Genomic DNA, 19,969 nt, shown 5'->3' with positions numbered 1-19,969 from the left:
TGGAGAAGAACTCCTTTATTCATGGACTTGAAATCCTCCCGGTGGTCTAAGGACCTGGGTAGTAACTAGCCACTGGGACATGATTCCTGTCTGGGTTAAAGAATTTCTCCGAGCTTTCCTTCTGTGCTTTGGCTGCCAGACTCTGCTCTCCTGCAGCTTCTCCGTAGTTTTTCTGTCGCAGCCCCAGTCTTCCTTGTCCCGCTCCAGCCAAGCGACATGCCTTTCTTTTCCTGCATTTCTAGTGTAGAAATAGCAGCTCAGTTTGCAGGGGGGGTAATGCGTGGGGCTGAGGCTCTGCAGAGCCGACTGAACTGGTCCCGTCTCTTAATTACACTTGATAAGAATCTGAACAGATACAGTACTGCAAAAAATATAGGAAAAGCAGGATCTGATTAGTTTTTATTGCTAGTTTTTAATAGGAGGTCAAAGGCTCAGTTGCCTGAACACGTCCCGGTTTGCTTTAAACTGGTTTGTGCGCGTGGGGTGTGCTGGGCTGACTGGTAAATAACTGAGCCCAGGAGGGACAGTGAATCAGTCTGTTGGACTGAAGATGCTGCGTGAATGGAAGTGACTGGTGACAGTTACAGCTGCAGAAGGAGGAGCTGTGTTAGTGGTGGCTTTTTGGTACAGAGTGTTGCCTCCAGTTCTGCAGTTCCAGGCGCTGGTGCACACACACGGATGGTTTTCACATGCATTCATGTGATGGAACAGGCATCAGTATTCAGAAGAAATGGGAAGTGAGGCATCCTGCTTGCGGTGGTGCCGGGCGGCTGCGGTGCTCCGGGTATGTCCAGCCGTCCCCGGCTGTGCGGTGGAGCTGAGAGGGGAGGCGGCTCTGCAGAAACGGGGGCAGAGCCAGAGGCGGAGGTTCAATGTGCAACGTGAGTTTGAAGTGGCTGGTCAGTTGTGGGTTTTCTTACTTTGAGTTTTCCCATCTCTGGCGTTTTCCAGTGCAGGTGTTGGAGGAGAGGGATAACCTGTCCTGCTCACACAGCTGTCGTGTTGGCTGAATTTGCGGTGCCTTTCTCAAACGCCAACATGCTAAGTGGCAGCATCTGACAGTTACTGGGGAAGGTGGTCGTGTTAAACGCTTGATCCGTCTCTTCTTTGCGCTGTAGCATCCTCTGAAAAGTGCGGCGTACGCAGAAGAACGACAGGACTCCAGGTTGGAATCAGCTCTGTACGCTCCATAGCGCTTTCCTCTGCTGGCTCTGAAGATCTGAATTCTGGAATGGCAGCAGCGGGCGCGGGTGCGTTCGCTGTGCCGGGACTGTCGGGATGCCGCGGGATGCGGGGCCCGCGGGAAGGAAGCGCACAGTTCTCCAGAGGCCCCTTCCAGGGCCGGGCTCTGGGAACCACTGGCTTCTTCTGAGTTCGGACACAGACGTGACTGAGGAACTTCAGCCTGAATTAAAACTGGAGTCTGGGCTCTCCCTGTCTATGAAGCAGGATAACCAGCTAAAGGATAAAAACATAAACCATGAAAACACCTCAGTAATATCCCATTTATCCCATGTTGGGTAAAGAAGATTATCCAGACAAGCTACTGGCAGGGCAGAGAAGTCGGTCCCAAGCGAGGACTCCTGGGCACTCATCGATGTGCCAGCCAAGGTCGTTCTCACTGGTGCTGCTGCTAGTAGCTTCCTTTGGCATATCAAAACATCCAGGGATTATTGTAAACAAAATTCACTTTCATGCTCTGCTAATGAGGTATTTTTGGTCCAGGCTTTGACTGAGCTATTTTAAATGTTAATTTTTTTATTAGGTGTTTATCTGACAAACTCGAATCAAGAAAATTGAGCGGAAAATAATCATAAGAAGTAATTCCTTAGCAATTTCTTATCCCTTAACTTAGGGATAAGTCATTCAGCACTGTGTTTTTCTAAGGTACAGCTGCTACTGAGGATAGTCAGGGGCCATGCTTTTAAAAAAATGTCGGAAATAGCAGTGTTCTGAACAGTCCTCTTGGGAAGCAGGGGGTGGTGCACCTGGGAGCAGAGGAGATAAAACTCAGGGATGGCCAGTGAGGGATTATCTGTGGTCTGTGTCATTTAACCTCATTTTCAGGTGTCTGGACAGTCATAGGAGAAAATCCGTTGCTGCTTTTCCCCTCGTGGTGCCAAGGCTTGGGCCGTGGGGGGGTTTTCCAAGTGGTGTACATCAACATAACACCCTCACCTCCACGCTGTTTTCCAGCGTGTTTATTAATTGATGTTCCTCTAGTACCCCCATAAAAATCTAATCTTCTAAGGAGATTTGGAATGCTTATATATAATCTGCTGCATGAAGGGCATCACTGCATTTATTACTATGGAGATGGCACAGGCAGTTCCAGAGCTGCAGCTGAGTTATTCCCGCGCTGTACGCAGCCAGCGTGGATCCGGGATGTTGTCATCCGCGCGGTGCCTGGCCGCGTATCGCAGCACTCCGAAGGAGGCCCTGCGTGTGAAGAATAAGTAAAACAGCGTAGCAGCACGCGAGTAGCACCATCTGACTCGGTTGTCTTCTTGGTAGGTGTGACCAGGAGCAGGAGGAAGGCTGGGAAAACCAGAGAGGCACTGCAGATTTGGGGGGAGGTTGTTGCTTTTTGTTTGAATTTCTCTTTGAGGCCAGCGACTCGCGTTAGTGCTGCTGTAGGCAAGCCACTGAAGGCTTCCTCCCACTTGTCTGTAACTTTCCTTGTGGGCCTTCTGTGCTGGAATTTTCCCTGAAAAACCCATGTCAAGCCTTCCAGAATTTTCTTACCTACCTGTATTAAACTATTTTGATAGGGAGGGACAGGGAGGAATTCTCTTCCCTGCAGGGTGAAATGTCTGCTGTGCAAAAAGATCAGCCTTGGCGCAGTGGTTGGCGTTGGAGAAGGGACTGCAGTTACGTGTTGCAGGTGCTGTTCCGTTTATAGAGAGAGAAGTTAAATCTTTCTCAAACACCAAATACATTTTTACATTTAAAGCTAAGATTTGTGTGAGAAAAGTAAGAATTTTATCAAATGCAGAGTTAATGCTGTACTGTGACAGATGCCCTCACCTGGGAGTAGCACGTTTGCTTTATCCCCAGTTGGAAGGAAAAAACCCATCACACTTCTAGTGCCTGGACCAAGGAGCCATGCCAAGACAGATGCCAAAGCATGTCAGGAAAAGCAAAGCGCAGCCCTACACGGCTTCCATCAGTCCCGGCCTGTCGTGGCGGAAGAGGGGCTGCAAGAGGAACCTCTGGTACTCATGGAGAAGCCTTCACCTTCACCTTCTCTGTGAAAAGTGCAGTTTCTCGCTGGTTACGGACTCATCTCGCTACCTCCGGATCCTGCGTGGTGGAGAGCTGTGTGAAGTCTGCAAAAGGGATCTTCCGAGGGGTTTGGGACATCTGCTCGCTGGGTCAACCTGTTCTGTACCAGCCAGGCTGCTTAGAGGTCCAGGAACGTGGTCCTCTTGGGGATGGTGGCCTGTAACACGACACACCAAAGTGCCTGCCAGCTATCAGACTTGGGAGACTTAGTTGTTGGGGTGTTTTGTTATTGTTGTTTTTTTTTTTTAAAAAAAAAAAAGCGCGTCCCCCTTTCCACCAGGGTTGTTGCTGTGTGTTGCTCTGTGCACTGTGTGTTTGTCCCAGCAATGTGCCTGGCCCTGGGCTGTCGCCCGCTGGTGTACACGTCCTGTCCTCTGGTCCGGTGTAGCTCCTCAGGACTCTCTTTATACTTACGGATCTAATAAACATCTGCTTGTTCTTGACCAAACATGCCTGCGTTCTGTCCGTGCCTGGGTAGGCAGTGCTGTGCCCCCCCGGGCTGTGCTTTCCCCCTGCCCCAGCAGGGTCACACCGTGGGGGAGGCAGGTGGAGGGGACGTGCCGAGCGCTCGCTGCGGGGTGTGGGACCAGCGGTGCCCCCGGACGGGGAGCAGGGGAGCATCTGGCAGCGCTGCTGACTGCAAAAGCTGCTCCGTTGCCTCTCGGTGGGGCTTCAGCACGCCTCGAAGATGAGGGGTTGGCACCGGGGGTTTCATCTTTGTCAACTGCAGGAGGGGTGAAGCAGCTGATTCACAGACGATACAAGGTGGATTTAAAAAATTACCTGTCATTGATAATTACTAATTTGTCTTTCCAACTGCAGTCCCCACCGAGATGCTGACCACCTTTTCCAATGCAATGTCCGAGGGCTTCACCGTTGCAGAAGCCCTGAGCTCCTAAAATCAGGAGCATTCCAATACTGGCATCAGTTTTAGCAATTCCATGTGTGTGTTAATGTGCTAAAATCTGTTCCTCTCGAATAACGAAGCTGATGGTGCATTCAGCTTCAACATCATCTTCCTGTAGGTATCTTAGAAAGCTTTAAATTATTTTTGTGGTTAATTTTTGGTGGCTTTCACAGCATATGGAAGGAGCCAGTGCATTCTGCCCTGATTAACTGTGGTGGGCTTGCTGTGCCAACGTGCCTCTCATCCGGGTCTTTGAGTGCATGACCCCAGCAGCATCGTTGTTGGAAACGGGGTGAACATCACAGGCTGCAGGATTTCTCGACGTGGATGGTTATACGTGTGTCTCGGTGGCGTTGGGAAGCCTGGCTGAGGCTCTGCTTGTCCCTGCCTGCGGCGGCCTCCGTGGTCTTACCCGGTGCTGCGCTGCTTATTTAAGTGAGGCAGCACGATGTCCTGGAGCGCTGAGCTCCTGGCGAGGCTGCGGGACACGGGGCGGGTCTGCGGGGTGGGCACTGGGGCCCTTTGCTGCCGCAGAAGCGTGCCCGCTCCTTCCCGCTCCGGTGGTTTCACCGGGACTCGCGTGTGACAGCCGAGGGCTGCGACGCCTCTGCGGATGGACTGCTGGGGTGGGCACCTCGCGCCCTTCGGCAGAGCTGCACGACCGTCCATCCTACCCCGGGCACCTCCGCAGCCCCTGCCTGGCCCTGGCCAGCCGTGCTCTGCGCTGCCCCGGGGTGTCCTGGAGCCCCATCTGCCTCCTTGTTCCCAAATTCTCCTCTGTGTCCGTTCCTCCCTCACTTGTCCCGGGAGCTGTCCCTGTGCAGGGACAGCTTCTGGAGACAGCGCCTCTGGCCGTGCCCACCTGCCTCTGGCCGCCGCCAAGCACTCTGTTCCGTTCAGGCTCAGGGAGAAGCTGCGCGTGGCTCTGGAGAGCTGTGCCAGAAGGAAATGGGCCCGAGCCAGGCCAGGGGCTGTCGGTGAAGGCGTTCGAACCTGCAGTCAGCTGCTGCTTTTGGTCTTCGAAGATCACGATGTGCTGGGCTGGAGCTCCATGGCCGTTGCTCACCACGTTTAAGGACTCTCCATCTCACCAGTCTCTTCCCCCATAGGTCTCTGCAGCAGTCTTCCCATTTTTCACCACCCAAAAAAAAACCCTACCCTAAACATCAAATATTTTAGATGCACGGTATAGATCTCTCTTTGTTCTTGGAATGTTCTCCTGGAAAACCTGGAGCCTTAAAATGGGATACTTACCAAAGGTGGTGGGGGGGGGTTAGTGAACTGTTGGATGCACCGGCAGCATCGCGAGGAGGAGGAGAAGGAGATGGCACCATCAGCTCTGAGATGGCGAGAGAGGAGGATGCTGCCGCTCATCCCGAGAACAGAGGTAGGGAGCGGAGGGGGCAGTCCCGTTAGAGAATTAGCTTTGTCATTCCACTAGCACTTGTTCTTTGGACACTTCTTATATCTGAATGATACTACAACGTTCCAAGAAGTTCCATTATTACCCTTCCCATCAAAAAGGCACCCACTCAGAGCCACAGAAACTTACCAACAGATTTATGGGCTACTGTTTAACAGATTTCAGAGCTGCAGAAAGCAGCATTTGGGGGAGGGATGTGAGTAAAGAATTGGAAAATGGTTCTTGGAATTTTTGACTCTTTCTAACCGTTGCCATGGTTGACAATATAGAGTTTTTGCAGGAATGTATCATTCTGATGGCAAACCTTAGATGGTTTCATAGACACTGACCTGGGATGTAGAGGACCAAGGTGAGTGGTAACTACTGACCTGCTGGCTGTTCTGGGATGTCTATGGCTTTGGTTTTGTTTTGCTTGCACAAAATTTCAGTAAGTCTCAGTTTTGTCCTGATGTGGAGCAAAACAAATTACAAAACAAAGTTCTTGTTTTCCAGCCAACCCTAGAAGTACTTCCAGTTGGCAAAAGTTTTTATGGCCTTACCCATTTCCAAAGGCTCTTAAATCCCCAGGATACGCTATTTCTGTCCTACTATGAGCCATGCCATGCAAACATCTAACTTGGGAGCACGTTTGCCTCACCATAGCCTCAGTGTGGTGGGCTTTTTTCCTCCATCCGTTGTTTTGTTGTTGTTTTGTTTTTCAATAGCCTTTGGTGTGTCAAAGGCCTGACAAAGATGAGAGACCAAGGGTGAAAGATCAGTGATCGTGGATGACTGGGGACCTAAACCTGCAAATCACTGAATGCTCCAGAAGCGCAGTAAGACGTGAATAACTGTCTCTCCTCCCCATCTCTGCCCTGAAGTGTGCTTTTTGGTAGCTCCTGAAGTGCTGTTTCAATCAGTGGCCCATTAATACAGGTTTCTGCCTCAGCTGAGATGTTTTCAGCAGGAGCTTCCAGCACCTGCAGGAGCGAACCCTGACCAGAGGCATTGGGAGGCGGCGGGAGGAGGGATGGCACTGACTGCTTTTCCTTCTTGCTTCTGCACTAACAAAACATACATCGAGAATTCCACTTTTAACTTACAGAAGTTCAATTTAGATTCAGGTTGTTGTGATTTCTACTCTTGCTGCTTCTCAAACAGTTCACCAAATTAATGGCTGTGGAGTTAAGCAAGGTTGGTAATCTTTGGAGGGAAAAAAAAAAAAAACAAAAACACAACAACAAAAAAAGGCCAACGTTCCCAGCACGAGCTTTGTGAAAAGGCATTTAAGCGTTTATGCTGCTGCTTTAGCAGTGGGCTTTACTCCATATTGTAGTAACCTCAGGGACTTCCTAAACAGCGGCTGAGCTTGGGGCTGGAGGCGAACAAATGCAGAGAACCAAGTGGAGACAAGGGCTGAGAGAATACGAATGGGTTTGGTGGGTTTTTAAACTCAGTTTGAAAACAACGTTAGATTGTAAGCAGCTTGTAATTCTGTACCAACAATATACTCGTAATGTCATTTATTTACATGAAACCTATTGAAGCAGGAGGTTCAAACCCGACAGACAATTTGAAATGCATTGTTCCAGATTTCGCAGACATGGTAGGATACAGAATATAACAGCATGTGACGTGCCCAGACAATTAGTTTTTAATGGCCCAGATGGGAACAAAAGGTCTCAAGTGTGTTTTGAGGACACACAGCATTGTGTGTCATGACACCTGAGTCACGCAAAGGGGGCCATGTTTAAAACAGACACCATGGACAGCATTGCCATGGGAGGTGTCAGAGGCGAGGGATAGAACGTTTGACGTGATGGGTGCGATAGAGCAATACGATTAGTGCTCTGACACACGACTTTTCTCTCGTAAATGCAAAAGAGAGGGGAAATGGAAGAACTTGTCAGCTCTTTAAATATACTGCCAACATCTGTATTCTAAGTGATATGGATTGATTTGTGTCAATAAGCCTTAGAATTTCTAATAGGCCTGTGTTGAGGTTCCAAATAAAATGCTCCAGCTTTGGCACACACGAATCTGCAACATTGCCTTTCATGAACAAGCCTTCAGTCATTGGAATGACTCGGTCTATCGGTCCATTACCCTACTGGGAAGCTCATATATACACACATATAGGGCTTGCGTCTCCAAACTGGTGATTGGTTGGTGTTTAAACTTGTCTTTTATTGATGAAACATTTGTTCAGCACAGTAGCACAAACGTCCAGACCAGCGGGGCAGGCTCGTGCCTGGCGCTGGCTTTAGAGGGGACCTTCCCACCCCTCTGTTCTTCTCGATGTCGTATCTGCCAGAGGATGAGGCCTCCTGTCCCGGCCAAGGTATCTATCTTGGGCCAAAAGTACCAGTTATTTTCCAGTTATTGATGTCTGGCATCTTGTCCTGAGCTCAGCAAATCTCTTCTAAAATGAAGCCAACTCTGCTGAAGTCCCTAAACGCTGACTGGAGGCATCCAACCCTTGACAACATGGTGGCCACTGTCTACTGAACGGTCTGAAAGCCCCTGGGATGAGCTGCACTAATTAGCAGGTGTATAATATGATATAATCTCTTGGTGGGGGTTGGATAGATGCAGCCTGTATTCCTACCTGTTCAAACAGGTACATGCTACGTTCAGATGGATAAATTCTCTTCAATTTGGGTGGAGTTTTTACTGTCCACTTTAGTGGAACTAGATTTGAAGTATATATTTCACTGAAACTTTTTTGCTTCAAAGCATTATCAGTATTCTGTCATAACTCCACCCAAAAAAGAAAGGCTGGTTGGTGTTTGTCCCCCCTCCAATCTATTTATTGTTTTAGTAAGTTTTTTTCATGCAATTCATCAGCAGTGTATTATTAAAAGCAATTTACTGCCTCTTGCACAGGGTTCCATGGCACCGACATTATAGATGTTCCCTTGGAACAAAGTTGGTGTCGTGATACAAGAAGAAATACAATTTCTAGCAATTTTCTTCGGCAAAATTTGCAACATTTTGCATCCTTGTCTGTCATTAGCTGTAACCCCTGTGTGAGCCCCCAAGCTCTGAGGCACTTGGAAAGAAAATAGAGCGCTCTCCTGGTGTTCAGCAGGTTCTGGGCAAGGAGAAGCCCTCGCTGGGGCGAGGGGTGGAGGGGGAGCCCGGGGAAGGGGCTTCTCCTCAAACAGGTACGCCCTCAAAACCTGCGGCAGAGCAGCGCGTAACGGACGGCATCGAGGGACGCGCTTCTGTCCTTCCAGGTGTGTTGGTGGGGCTCGTCTGGGCTGTTCATGTGTTTGGGTGTTCTAAAAAATACCGTTTGCCGGCCAAAAAGTTCCAATTTTGCTGTAAGTAGCACTTCTTCTGCGAGCGCTTCCTTTTCAAAATTATTCTGGTTTCAGTTCTCGTCCGCTTGTGTCTGCTGCTCCTGATGCACATCTGCCCATCCACGTCTCGTCAAGGCATGAAGATGAAAATGTCCTGAAAGGGGGTATATTCAGGTAAGCGATAACTTTCCGTGAATCTCCTCACCCTAAAAATGTGATATTGTGCTGGGGGTAGCAGGTTGCTGGGGAAAAGGAAAAACAGTTGAGATGATAACTGTCATAGCAAACAGGAAGCCTGGAGGGGTAAGGTTCCAATTAATCTTCAATTTTGGGCAACCTTGTACTGCTCAAGGGTTGTGTCCTGCGTTCACTCCTCCGTATGAAATAACTGGGAGGATGGGGTTGTCCTGGGTGAGGCAGGACGGACCCCTGAAGTCAGGACAACTGCGCCTGCACGTGTTCACAGTTCCTCCTTCAGCTCTGCTGCTCTTCAGTTGTCTCACTGCGTCAGCAGCTACTGCTCCTGTGCTGACAGACACATGCTGGTGTGGTCTTTGCTGGGTGCAGATAATCCCGTGTGATTTCCATGTAGGCGACTGTCTTTGCATGGCAAGAGGACAAGGGTACAAATTCAGAGGTTCCTTTCAGCCTAAAAGCAAAGGGAAAGTTGCAAACAAGGATAAAAGTGGACTGGATTTTAAAACTGGCACTAGGCAATCACAGAGCATCACTCATAATCCCGCACCCCCAAATCCCTGAGCAAACCTGAGAAACCCTTCTTCCATGCCTGAACAAGGTGGAAGTGTTCCAGGCCAGGCTGGATGAGGCTTTGAGCAACCTGGTGTAGTGGAGGGTGTCCCTACCCATGGCAGGGGGTTGGAACTAGATGGTCTTTGAGGTCCCTTCCAACCCAAACCATTCTATGATTCTATGAGAACAAAGGTTCTGGCTTATAAACTGACTCCTTGAGTTTCTAATAGTGTGACACAGAGTTTGTCATGTGGTTCCTCATCAGTGATAAACTGTGCAACCATCCTGTTTCATTGATATAGTTGCAAAACAATCTTGTCACCTTTGTGCATCATCTCAGCCTGACGTTTTTAGTTAGATTTGGTCCAAATTAAAAATAGTTATAAATCTGATGGCAACTTCTATCAATAAAGGAGATGTCACGTAGAACTTGGCAACTAAATAACGTACCAAAGCTCTGTAGTAATAAGCCACTTCATACTCATTATCTCTGTGACCGAGTGCCATGTTTGGTTGCAAATATTTTCTATATTTTATACATATATATTTGTACGTTTTTGAGTTTCTAGGGCGCTCATCATATATATGTTTGCTTGAAAATATATTCTAGACCAGCCATCATTTATTAGACTTTTCTACCTAATAACATATTAGTGGTAGGTAGCACTTCTTGAACTTGATCTGTTTAACTACAAGATGCCTCTTGGCATCAACGAGTAAAGATAAACTCATGTGCAGGTGTTATTAGGGATGGTGGGAAAGGGAGGAATAGGAAGGAAAGGATTAAAGGTGGCTACAGTACATAATTAAAATGGCAGACTTACTGTGGGAGAGTTTCAACATTTCAATGTTTATGTATTATGGATTCTCAAGAAAAAATGCAATTATGATAGTGGATGTGAGAAGGAAAGGAGATACTAAAAAAAAAAAAACCAAAAAAAAAAAAACAAAAAACCCAAACAAACTCCAACCCGAAAGTCAGGACATAGAAGAAAATAATGCTTGAAAAGACTCTCAATATCTGTTTTATTCAAGGAATAATGTAGGTGCAGCGAAAAAACTGTTATACTGGAGAAGGGAGGGGACAGGAGCAGGAAATTAGACTGACATCTTCACGAACTTTTAAACTCAAAGTTGATTCTGCACTGTCCTGTTCGGATGGTTTGGTAGCCACTCTGTATTGGTGTGATGGAAGCACGAGCGATACGCAGCCTCTGGCAGAAGCACGCGCGATGCCAATTTCTGCAATTTGTTGTAGGTGGTACACACAAGACAAACGTTTTCAGCTATTTATAACCTGAGCTGCCATTGAGTGCGGTGGGAGGTCAGGCCTTTCTGAAAATCAAACTGAAAAACAGTGACATTCACACATTTTGCTTAATAAAACCCATGGCACACTAAGGACAAACTAGTTAGGACAAACAGAGCCTGACTTCAGCGTTGCTGATGAGAACATGGAGCACGTGCGCCGCGCGTCGGAGAAGCCACCCAAGCGAGCAGCCCGGAGCGTACCCAACGGGGCGGAAACAGAGGAGAGGGCAGCCCTCGTTAGGGGTTGATAATTAGCCTTCCCGTTCTGCCTCCCAGGGCCATGCTCCTCGGATGGGAAAGCTCCTGTACGTGTGCTCCAGCCATGCTGGGAGCAGCAGCGGCAGCCGGTGGGAGCTGCTGGCCCATCCCACTGCCACCTACTCTAACGTTGCTCCTTGGAATTGTGCAAGGGGTGCAGGTGGCACCGCCTGCTTCCAGGGCGTCCAGCACGAGGGTGATCCGAGCCACGCTGCTCCAGAAGAGAAAGCCTGATCAAACCACCCACAAGCATGTCAGTGGGCGATGGAACAGGTTTCCAAACACAGGGAACTTGTGCTCCAGCAGTAGCAGGGTCACACTGAAATATGTTGCTGAAGTCATCGTCACCGTTCCACCTGCTCACGCTGAGTATATTCGTTTTTATAGCTTCCATCAGTCCTCTCCAGCTTTCGGGTACCAACTGTGATGGTCTTGTTGTCACAGGAGAGATGAGTTTGGTTCTGTCATCTGCTTGAAAGTAAGTTGACACAACAGGTTTTCCAAAGGTATGAGATCTAGAGAAAGGATATCCAGTAAATCGCTGGACTCTGCTCCGTTATTACACTGGAAGGGAGAAAGTATGGAACATTCTTCCTGCTGTATCCCTTCAGCGCTTATAGTGAAAATGGAAAATTCTAGAACAAAAATCTTTCCCTTTTATTTATATAGTGAGATAAAAAGTACATTAGGGAATGCTATCAAAATAAATAGCTAACCATTTTTTTAATCAGAAATGTTTATTTAAAAGCAATGCACGTTTTTATTAAGAGCTTTTTTTCCAAGTATGTGTGCTGCAAACTTCGTTATATAAACTTTGATTCTTGTTTTTGACAAGCACAGGAGATACTGTTTTCTTCATCACTTTTGTAAAATGTGAGTAAATGTGTTCTATAGATTACTTTTTTAACTGAAGAATAACCTTAACTACTTTAATTACATAATTCGTAATTCTATGTCTTCCTTCAAACAAAAAAGCAGAAGTAATAATTACATGCTGTGAATCAGAGATGAGTCTGAATGAAATACATTTACACTTCCTAGTAGCACTGAACAATTAAGGTAAATTATTTGTAAGTCTCCAAAAGGAAAGAAAGAAAACATGGATTTGCCAAGAACAGTGCTATGTTTATCTAATTTTGTCAGAAAGATGAGCAGCAGGTAGATGTTGGTGAGGATTTTGACCTTCTCTCACGACATTCCCAGGAGCAATGGGGTCTGTGTCAAAGGAATGGGTGGCTTAACAGGGATTTGGCGAGCCGTAGTCAGGGAGCAGCTACTAACTGTGCTTTCAGAGGGAAGGAGTGGCAAATCTTTCCTTAATTGTTCTATTGCTTTGACACCCAAACTTGCATTTTTTTTAAATTAGACCTTGGCGTGCCTTTTCTAATCGCTCTCCATGATTTATGAAGCAGTAAAGTGCACGATATGCTGCAGTGTTGTATTTCAGAGTCATGTGACAGGTATCTATAGGGTTTGCTGTGAAACAGTCGACATGGACTTAATCGTAATAAGGTGTTGTAATTCCTATTGCATTTAACTGATGACGAGGTGACGTGGAGCTCCTGAATACCTTCCCTGGCTATATCTGGATGACAATTGAGAAAAAAAAAAGTTGAAGAGTAGCGGGTTTTTTTTGGTTTTATTTAGTGGCTACTTAATCCCAGACTACTTGGATTTCATCTTTGCTATATCCGTATCTTGGTGTAGGTTAATTCATTTTCTTTCTGAAAGCACTTAGTCAAATGATTTTTACTTGTGAAAGGGTAATGCAGAAACACAGATGGAGTAGTATTAATTTGAGCACATTAGTTGAGATAAACACATAATGAAATTCACAGAATGAACCCACAACACTGAAACAAACAAAAAACCAGGCAGAGTTCCGTTTACTGGCCAGCAGCCCTTGTGCTCCGAGCCAGTGCACTGGGCAAAGCCCGGTGGTCTCAGCGGAAAGGGAAGAGAAGAGCACGAGTCTCTGCAGCCTGGGGGACAGGGGGACGCTGGGGCGTTTGTCCCTATGTCCCGGGTGATTTCCCTTTGGTCTGTGCCTGAACGCACACGCAGCCAGCACGGAAGGCAGCCGTACTCCTACTGCCTGCGTGTGCTGTTCTCTCCCTCCCTTACCCCTGGGTGGCAGCTCCCTTGGGTGCAGCTCTTGCGAGAGCCCAGCGAGACCCCGGCCGTGCCAGCGTCGGCTGCTCCAGGCGCTTCCCCAGGAGCCAGGACAGCATTTTCAGTTGCAGGGGAAATCAAGGCAGCTCTCTCACTTCCCAGGTGAAGGCTTCTGTCACTGAGTTTATTTCTACACAGCTGGGCACTCCTTCTCTGGGATGATTTAACAGAATTTAGTTAGATCTGCTTAATTTTTCAAAAGCAGGTTATGAAGAAGGACCCAAAGCTCTGGATCCCAAGTCAGCAGGGATGCCTCGCCATGGAGCCCGGGCTCGGAGGGGTGGAGCGGGAGCGTCAGCACATCCACGCACTTAGCATTTGGCAAGTTTTCGTTCAGGTTATTTGGGTGTCCTTTCCACAGCACCAGAGGGTGCTTAATTGAACCAAGTCCTAAATGAATTTTCAGATGTTAGCAGGAAAGCACTGGAATGCATTGAATTCCCAAGTCCCAAGACCTTGCTGAAACCCTCTAACTGTAATTGCCTCAGAAACGGCGTTGGGAACACAGCAGCTCAGCCAGCGCGTGGAAGCAGCCTCGTGAGCGAGTCAGAGGGGAGGCTCAGCTCTGATCCTACAGCGCAGAAACATCTGGGGTTGGGAGCCAGAAAAGGGCTTGTGAATATGGCCAGTGCTGTAGCCTTGAATAAACTTAAGGAAAATTACATTAAGAAAATCAACAGATGGTGATGATTTTTTTTTTCTTTTTTTTTTCCCCCCAGGATTTTGACACAATTACGGAACCTCTGCCAGCGCGCTTGGAAATATCAGGTAGAACATGGCAGGCTGCAAAAAGCTGATTTGACAAATGTCATTAACTTCAGTATTAAAAAAAACTTGGAAAAGATCACTGCTCAGAATTACTGTCTAGGGAAGTCTAAAAGGCTTAATAGAGATGTCCTAGTAATAAAATATTACATGACAGTAATAAAAATCTAGAGACACATGTAAGTGTGTAGGAAACATCAGTATTTTTACTTTAAAACAAATACAGAGAAATGGAACATGTGCAACACCTTCCTAAAGATGATTTAGACTATGTGGTCTGCTCCTCTAACACTTTTAGAATAGGCTTGATTATGTCTTGATTTAAGTTCAGTTGATTTTTATGATGATACCTGTAAGTACTACTGAGGCTTCTGGGTTATCATGGCACAATGGCTTTAAAAAATGTCGTGGTGTTCTGCAGTGTACAGGAGAGCTTTTGGGATGCTCGTACTGCTGAGGCTGTAAGGATGGGGTGGGGTTTTGAGGGTCTCAATATGGAATAGATAATAATAAGATATTGAAGAAACGCTGAAAACAGTTCAGAATTTTGCTGTTTGTGGAAAATTTGGCATAGCCTGATGAAGCAACCAAGGGAAAAGTGCTGGAAACCACAACTAGGGATCTGGGGGGAAAAAAAAAAAAGTAATTAAATAATTAAAAACTGAGGAGGGAGGAAAGCCATCATTTTTTCTGGGCTGGTTTTACGTGTGTCTGCAGTTAAAACTCCCAGGAGGTGTAACGATGAACCCTGAGGACTTGTAAGCCGAGCTGCGGGCGGTGTCCAGCCCCGGCCCGTCGATGCTCACGCCCGGCTCCGGGAGCGAGGACCGGCGGAGGTAAGACGGCGGCTCCGGAGCGGAGCGAGGGGCTCCCGAGAGCCCGGAGCGGGGGGAGCGGGGGGGATCGCGCCGCTGCTCTCCCTGCCCCGCCGCCCCGGGGCTCGCACGGACACCGCCCGCCTCGCCTCCCGCTCCGGGCTGCCCGCCGGGCCCGAGGGCGCTCCGGGGGCTCCGGGGCGGGCCGGCCCCGGCGCCGTTCCCCGCCCCGCCGCCGCGCAGCCCCGCGGGCCCTGCCCGGGCGGGGCGGGCGGAGCCGCGGGGGCCCCGCCCCGCCCCGCTATAGCTGCCGGCGGCGGCGCGGCGCGGGCAGAGCCGGCGGCGGAGCGGGGCCGCGGCCCGGCCGGCACCGGCAGCAGCACGATCCGTCCCCGGCCCCGCTGCCGGTGCGCGGCCATGCGGCGGGCGCGGGGCTCCGCGCTGCGGGCGGCCCTGCCGCTGCTGGGCGCCGCCGTCTCGCTGTGCGCAGGTAGGGCGGGCGGCGGCACCGGGAGCCGGGGTGCGCGGGCGGGGCGGGGGTGCGGGCGCCTCGGTGCGGGACACCTCCCCTCCCCGGGACCCCCAGCCGCGCCCGGTGCTCCGACAGCTGTGCCCGGGCCCCGCCGGGGTCAGCGTTGTTTCTCGGGAGGTTAAGGAGCTTAATGCATTTAATTATGATCAACATGCGCGCACGGGAAATAGGTCAGCCGGGACTTAACGGGGAACGACCAGCCCGGAGCTGGTGGCAGCCCACGCCGTTCGGGTACCGTGCTCTCCAAAGTTGGTGATCCGTTGGGTTTTACGGGCGGGATCTGGCGGATCTCGCCCGCGGGGGTTGTATGGTGCCCCCGAGCCTCTGCTCCGCCTTTCCGGGGTGCTCGGGGGCAGCTGCTCGGACCGAGCGCAGCCGGTCGTGGCAAGAGGCCCCTGTGTCTGCCCGGTGCTGGGTGTCGCATCCCATCCCGTCCCATCGCCCTGTGGATGGTACACGGTTCCCAGCCCACTGCAGGGCTCTGGGCAGGGGTGCGAAGCACACGTTTCCAGGTTCTTACGATAAAGGCTGTGGCAGGTGGCATGAAACATTCATCTCCCTCAACCTTTCCTTTAAAAACTAAACCTATGCTTTTAAATAACACTCTGTAAACCAGCTGCTATCTTTAAGATAAAGTAAGGCAGTGTAGAATAGAATGTTTTAAAATTTTCTGTTCAGTTTACTCCCATTGACATATATCTCAATGTTTTCACTACAGTGAGTTTCTCGGTGTGATGCTTTTTATGTTCTTGCAAAGAGGGGTGGTCACAGCCCCAAGCTGGAAGGAAGGACCGTGCCCACTCTTACATCAAATATACTCCCTTCTGTGGGGAAGGAGGAGTAACAATGTTGATGTTGGAAGTACTTCTGTATAGCATTCTATATCTACCAAATCTTTATTACTTTCAAGATGCATAAAACCTGATCCATCTGAGCTCTTCTCTTTTCCGTCTAGTTTTTTTATTATTCAAGTTTTGAAGTGAACCATGAAAATAGGTAACTCCATGCTGCTCTTGTTTTTCCCTGGTGTGCTTGAATTGAAGCATCACCAACGCTGTGGCCGTTACCACTTCCCTTTGGAGACCAATACACTGACAAACTCATTGGCTTTGGTTGTCGTTTATATAAAACAACACTGCATTGCTTTGCTCTCTGAAGTTGCAATAGTATTGTCCTCTGGTTTTCTTACCCCATTAGTTATCTTTTCAGAGTCTGACTCAGGCACTGTACGTATGCACGTGGTGCAGGACGGGCAGACATCCCTTCATCCTTGTAGCTCTTCAGAGGGAGCACCAAGGGGAGTTACACGTACCTAGGAAGGGTCTTCAGGTCTCGAGCAGTGGTTGCTGTTGAGCGTCAAGTGTTTAGCTATGCATCCACTTAACTCTGTGTCTGCTCATACGCCACCACAAACCTTCGGATCAAGACAGAGGACTAAGCGTGCTTGGGTGAGCTCTTTACCCCTTATTCTCTCTCATGCAAGTTTGAAGATGCTGTGCTGGGCAGTGAAGGCCTCCTGAGGAACTTTCATTGTGCCCCAGTATTCAGGAATATTTATAGGGTTAAGAGGAAGAGTATTTTGCTACTAACGTGGTGAATGGTCCTACTGCTTCCTATCTGCTTACCTCCTGTGGATTTCTCAAAATTGCTACTCCCCTCCCACCCCCAGCTCCTACCACCTTTGTTCTACATCACCTCTGTCCGTGCTGTGTCCCATGCTTTGCACACTCTTCTACACTCTTTGCAGCGTTATTTCAGGGCAAGTAGAGAGTACTCAGCGTGCAGTAGCGTTTCTGAATAAACAGGAGCTGTGGGTGTGGACTGCAGTAAGGAAATGTGTTCCTATATGTGGTGGTGGCATGTGAGCCTCTTGTAGTGCTCACTGCTAAATTATGGCGTTTGTGCTTCTTGAGAGAGTCTTTAGGCATGTTCTAAGTTTGTGAGAGTTTGTTTCCCACTTAAATGCACTTTAATCCTCCAAAAAGCAGACCACAAACCCCATAAGCTGTCGCTGATGCGTGGCAAAGATGCCCGTGTGTACGGTAAAAGAGGGTTAGGGTTAGGATTAGGGATGGTTGGACTCGATGATCTCTAAGGTCTTTTCCAACCTAGAAATCTATGAATCTATGAATCTATGAAACGGTGAGTGTGGACCTTCCTTGTAGCCGTGGGAGTGCAGCGGAGAGCGGAGTGGAGAGCACACGCACCAGCAACGGCTGCTTACGGCCAGGTGTAATACCAGCTTTCTGGCTAAAAACGAGCAGCAAAATAAATTGCTTTGGAAAACTGCTACGTAAGGATAAATGTATGAAAATAGCGTAAAATCGGACTCTTGCTGCATGAGTAGTACTGTATTCAAACAACTTTGGTCTTTTCCGTACTGTAAAATATCCTTGTATTGAGTAACAAACAGTTGCTGAAAACATTCTCTGAATCTTAAGTCTGAATCTTTAGCACGCTCCGATTATTTCAGTGTTTCTGACGGAATGTAGACTCGGGGTACAAGTCCGAGGTGCCCAACACGCGTGGCGGCGGCTGTTGCCCACACACACAGCTGTGAGCTGGCCAGGGCACATCCGTGTGAGTGTGTGTCACCGACAGGTCCAGGGAGCCACATTCTGCGAGAAACACCTTTGTCCCAGCTGAATAATTTGATTTGCTTAGTCCTTATTAACTGGTGATATTGCCAAGCCTGCGCGTCGTCAGGCAGCAGAAGTAGTGTGTCCTCGGAAAGAAGTGCCGCGAGAGCGAAGGAGTCGTACTTCACCAAACCATTTAATTCGCCGCGAGGTGACGGATTAGCGGTAGGATGCTGTCTTCTCATTTCTGTGGGTCACTGGAGCTGTGTTTTCCGAGCTTTTAGTAAAAAGCTGTAATAATAAAAAAGCTTTAATGAAACAACTGTGGATGAGAGCTACGAGCACTTAATGGCCCGACTCCGTGAGCTATCAGGGTGTCTGTTGATAATTCACACAGTAAAAGCCTGTGTGTGGGGTGAGTGGGTGTCACTTAATTCTGCTTTTTGGAGTAGGCTCTAGATCCTTACCGGTTGCTGGCAAATGATTATTCTTGGCTTTAATGTGGCCAGGATATTTTGTCACTTTTGAAGAGCACTGCTGGAACAAGAGTGGTGCCGTTGCTCTCCACGTGCGCTGTGCAGCGGTGCAGCCGCCTGTCCCTCTGTCCGGACGGCAGTGAGCTGTCAGACGTGCCTGTGGATTCAGCTGGATTTGTGTTGGAGCGTCTGCCCAAGTCCGTCTTGAGTTCTGGGTTATGGCATTGAGATGTCAGAGCTTGCAGCAAAAATCTCTAGGAAAAGGGGTCTTGGACATCATGCTGAGGTCCCTCAGAGCTGTAGTCTGTCACTGTGTTCTCCATACCAGGTGCTGGGAGGGACAGGCTCAGGGCTTTTTTCCAAGCTTATCTCTGTAGGCTAGAGATTCAGCTTCAGCCTAGCTGTGAAGATTCTGATAACGTGGTAATTAGCAGAACCGTGACATGAAAGTGTTGAGCAGTGAGGAGATGATAGGGAAGAGATACTTGGATAATAACTCCATCCCTGTTCAACAATGCAGTTTCCTCTCTTGTACCACAAGTGCTGTTGGGCTCTGAATTATCCTCGATTGTCTCTATCTGTCATGCAGAGAACAAAGTCCTAACTGAAGCCCAAGTTGGATGCCTGAATTTAGATGCTGTGAACACCCGTTGAGGGGGGGATACATCACCCCACTCCCAGCATCTTTGGACATGTCTACGCATGTGGACAAGCGTAGACACACCACGGCAAGTTGCTGTGATGGAGGTTGGCAGGTTTTGTTGCTTTAGCACACGTCGTGCTCTGTCCCGAGCGCTTTCAGTGACGCTGTAATCCCGGTGTCTCCCAAGATGTGAGAATTCTTCTGTTGCCTTAGCGCTGAAGCGATGGACGGAGCCCTTGCTGTGCTCTGCCCATGCCAGCCTCCATTCAGAGGTGACTGTTTCACTGCTGGCTGTAGCCTTGGGAATGCTTTTTTCCAGAATAAACGGTCTTTGCAAGTTAAGTTTTTTCTGATAGAAGAGAATAGTTCGGTTGGAAGGGACCTACACCATCGTCTTGTCCAACTGCCAGTATGCAGTTGGCGTTTTATCTTCCTGTTCTCTGTTCATTTTAAATTTCATGATGGCAAAAATAAGTAAAGTTCACTAAAAAGTCAGTGTTTTCTTGATTTCATGTCTCCCAGGAAGCTGATTTTAGGTAATCAGAGCAGTGTTTGCAGAACTCGCATCCCTCTCGCCTCTCCAGCAGTAAGTTTCCAGTCTGACATACAATGGGGCAAAACCAGCAGCAGTTTAGTAAAAGGGACATTTTAGGTTTCCAAATGTTATTTTGAAATACTTTGCTCCTCTTAATACAGTAATTTGAAAGCATTCAGATTTTAATCTTGCAAGTTAAAATTTCATCGGTAGTACCTACTTTATGTGAAAGTA

This window comes from Tauraco erythrolophus, chromosome 8, assembly GCF_009769465.1.
Source record: "Tauraco erythrolophus isolate bTauEry1 chromosome 8, bTauEry1.pri, whole genome shotgun sequence".
NCBI lineage: Eukaryota > Metazoa > Chordata > Aves > Musophagiformes > Musophagidae > Tauraco > Tauraco erythrolophus.
The sequence above is the reverse complement of the archived record's forward strand: the minus strand, read 5'-3'. Positions refer to the sequence as shown.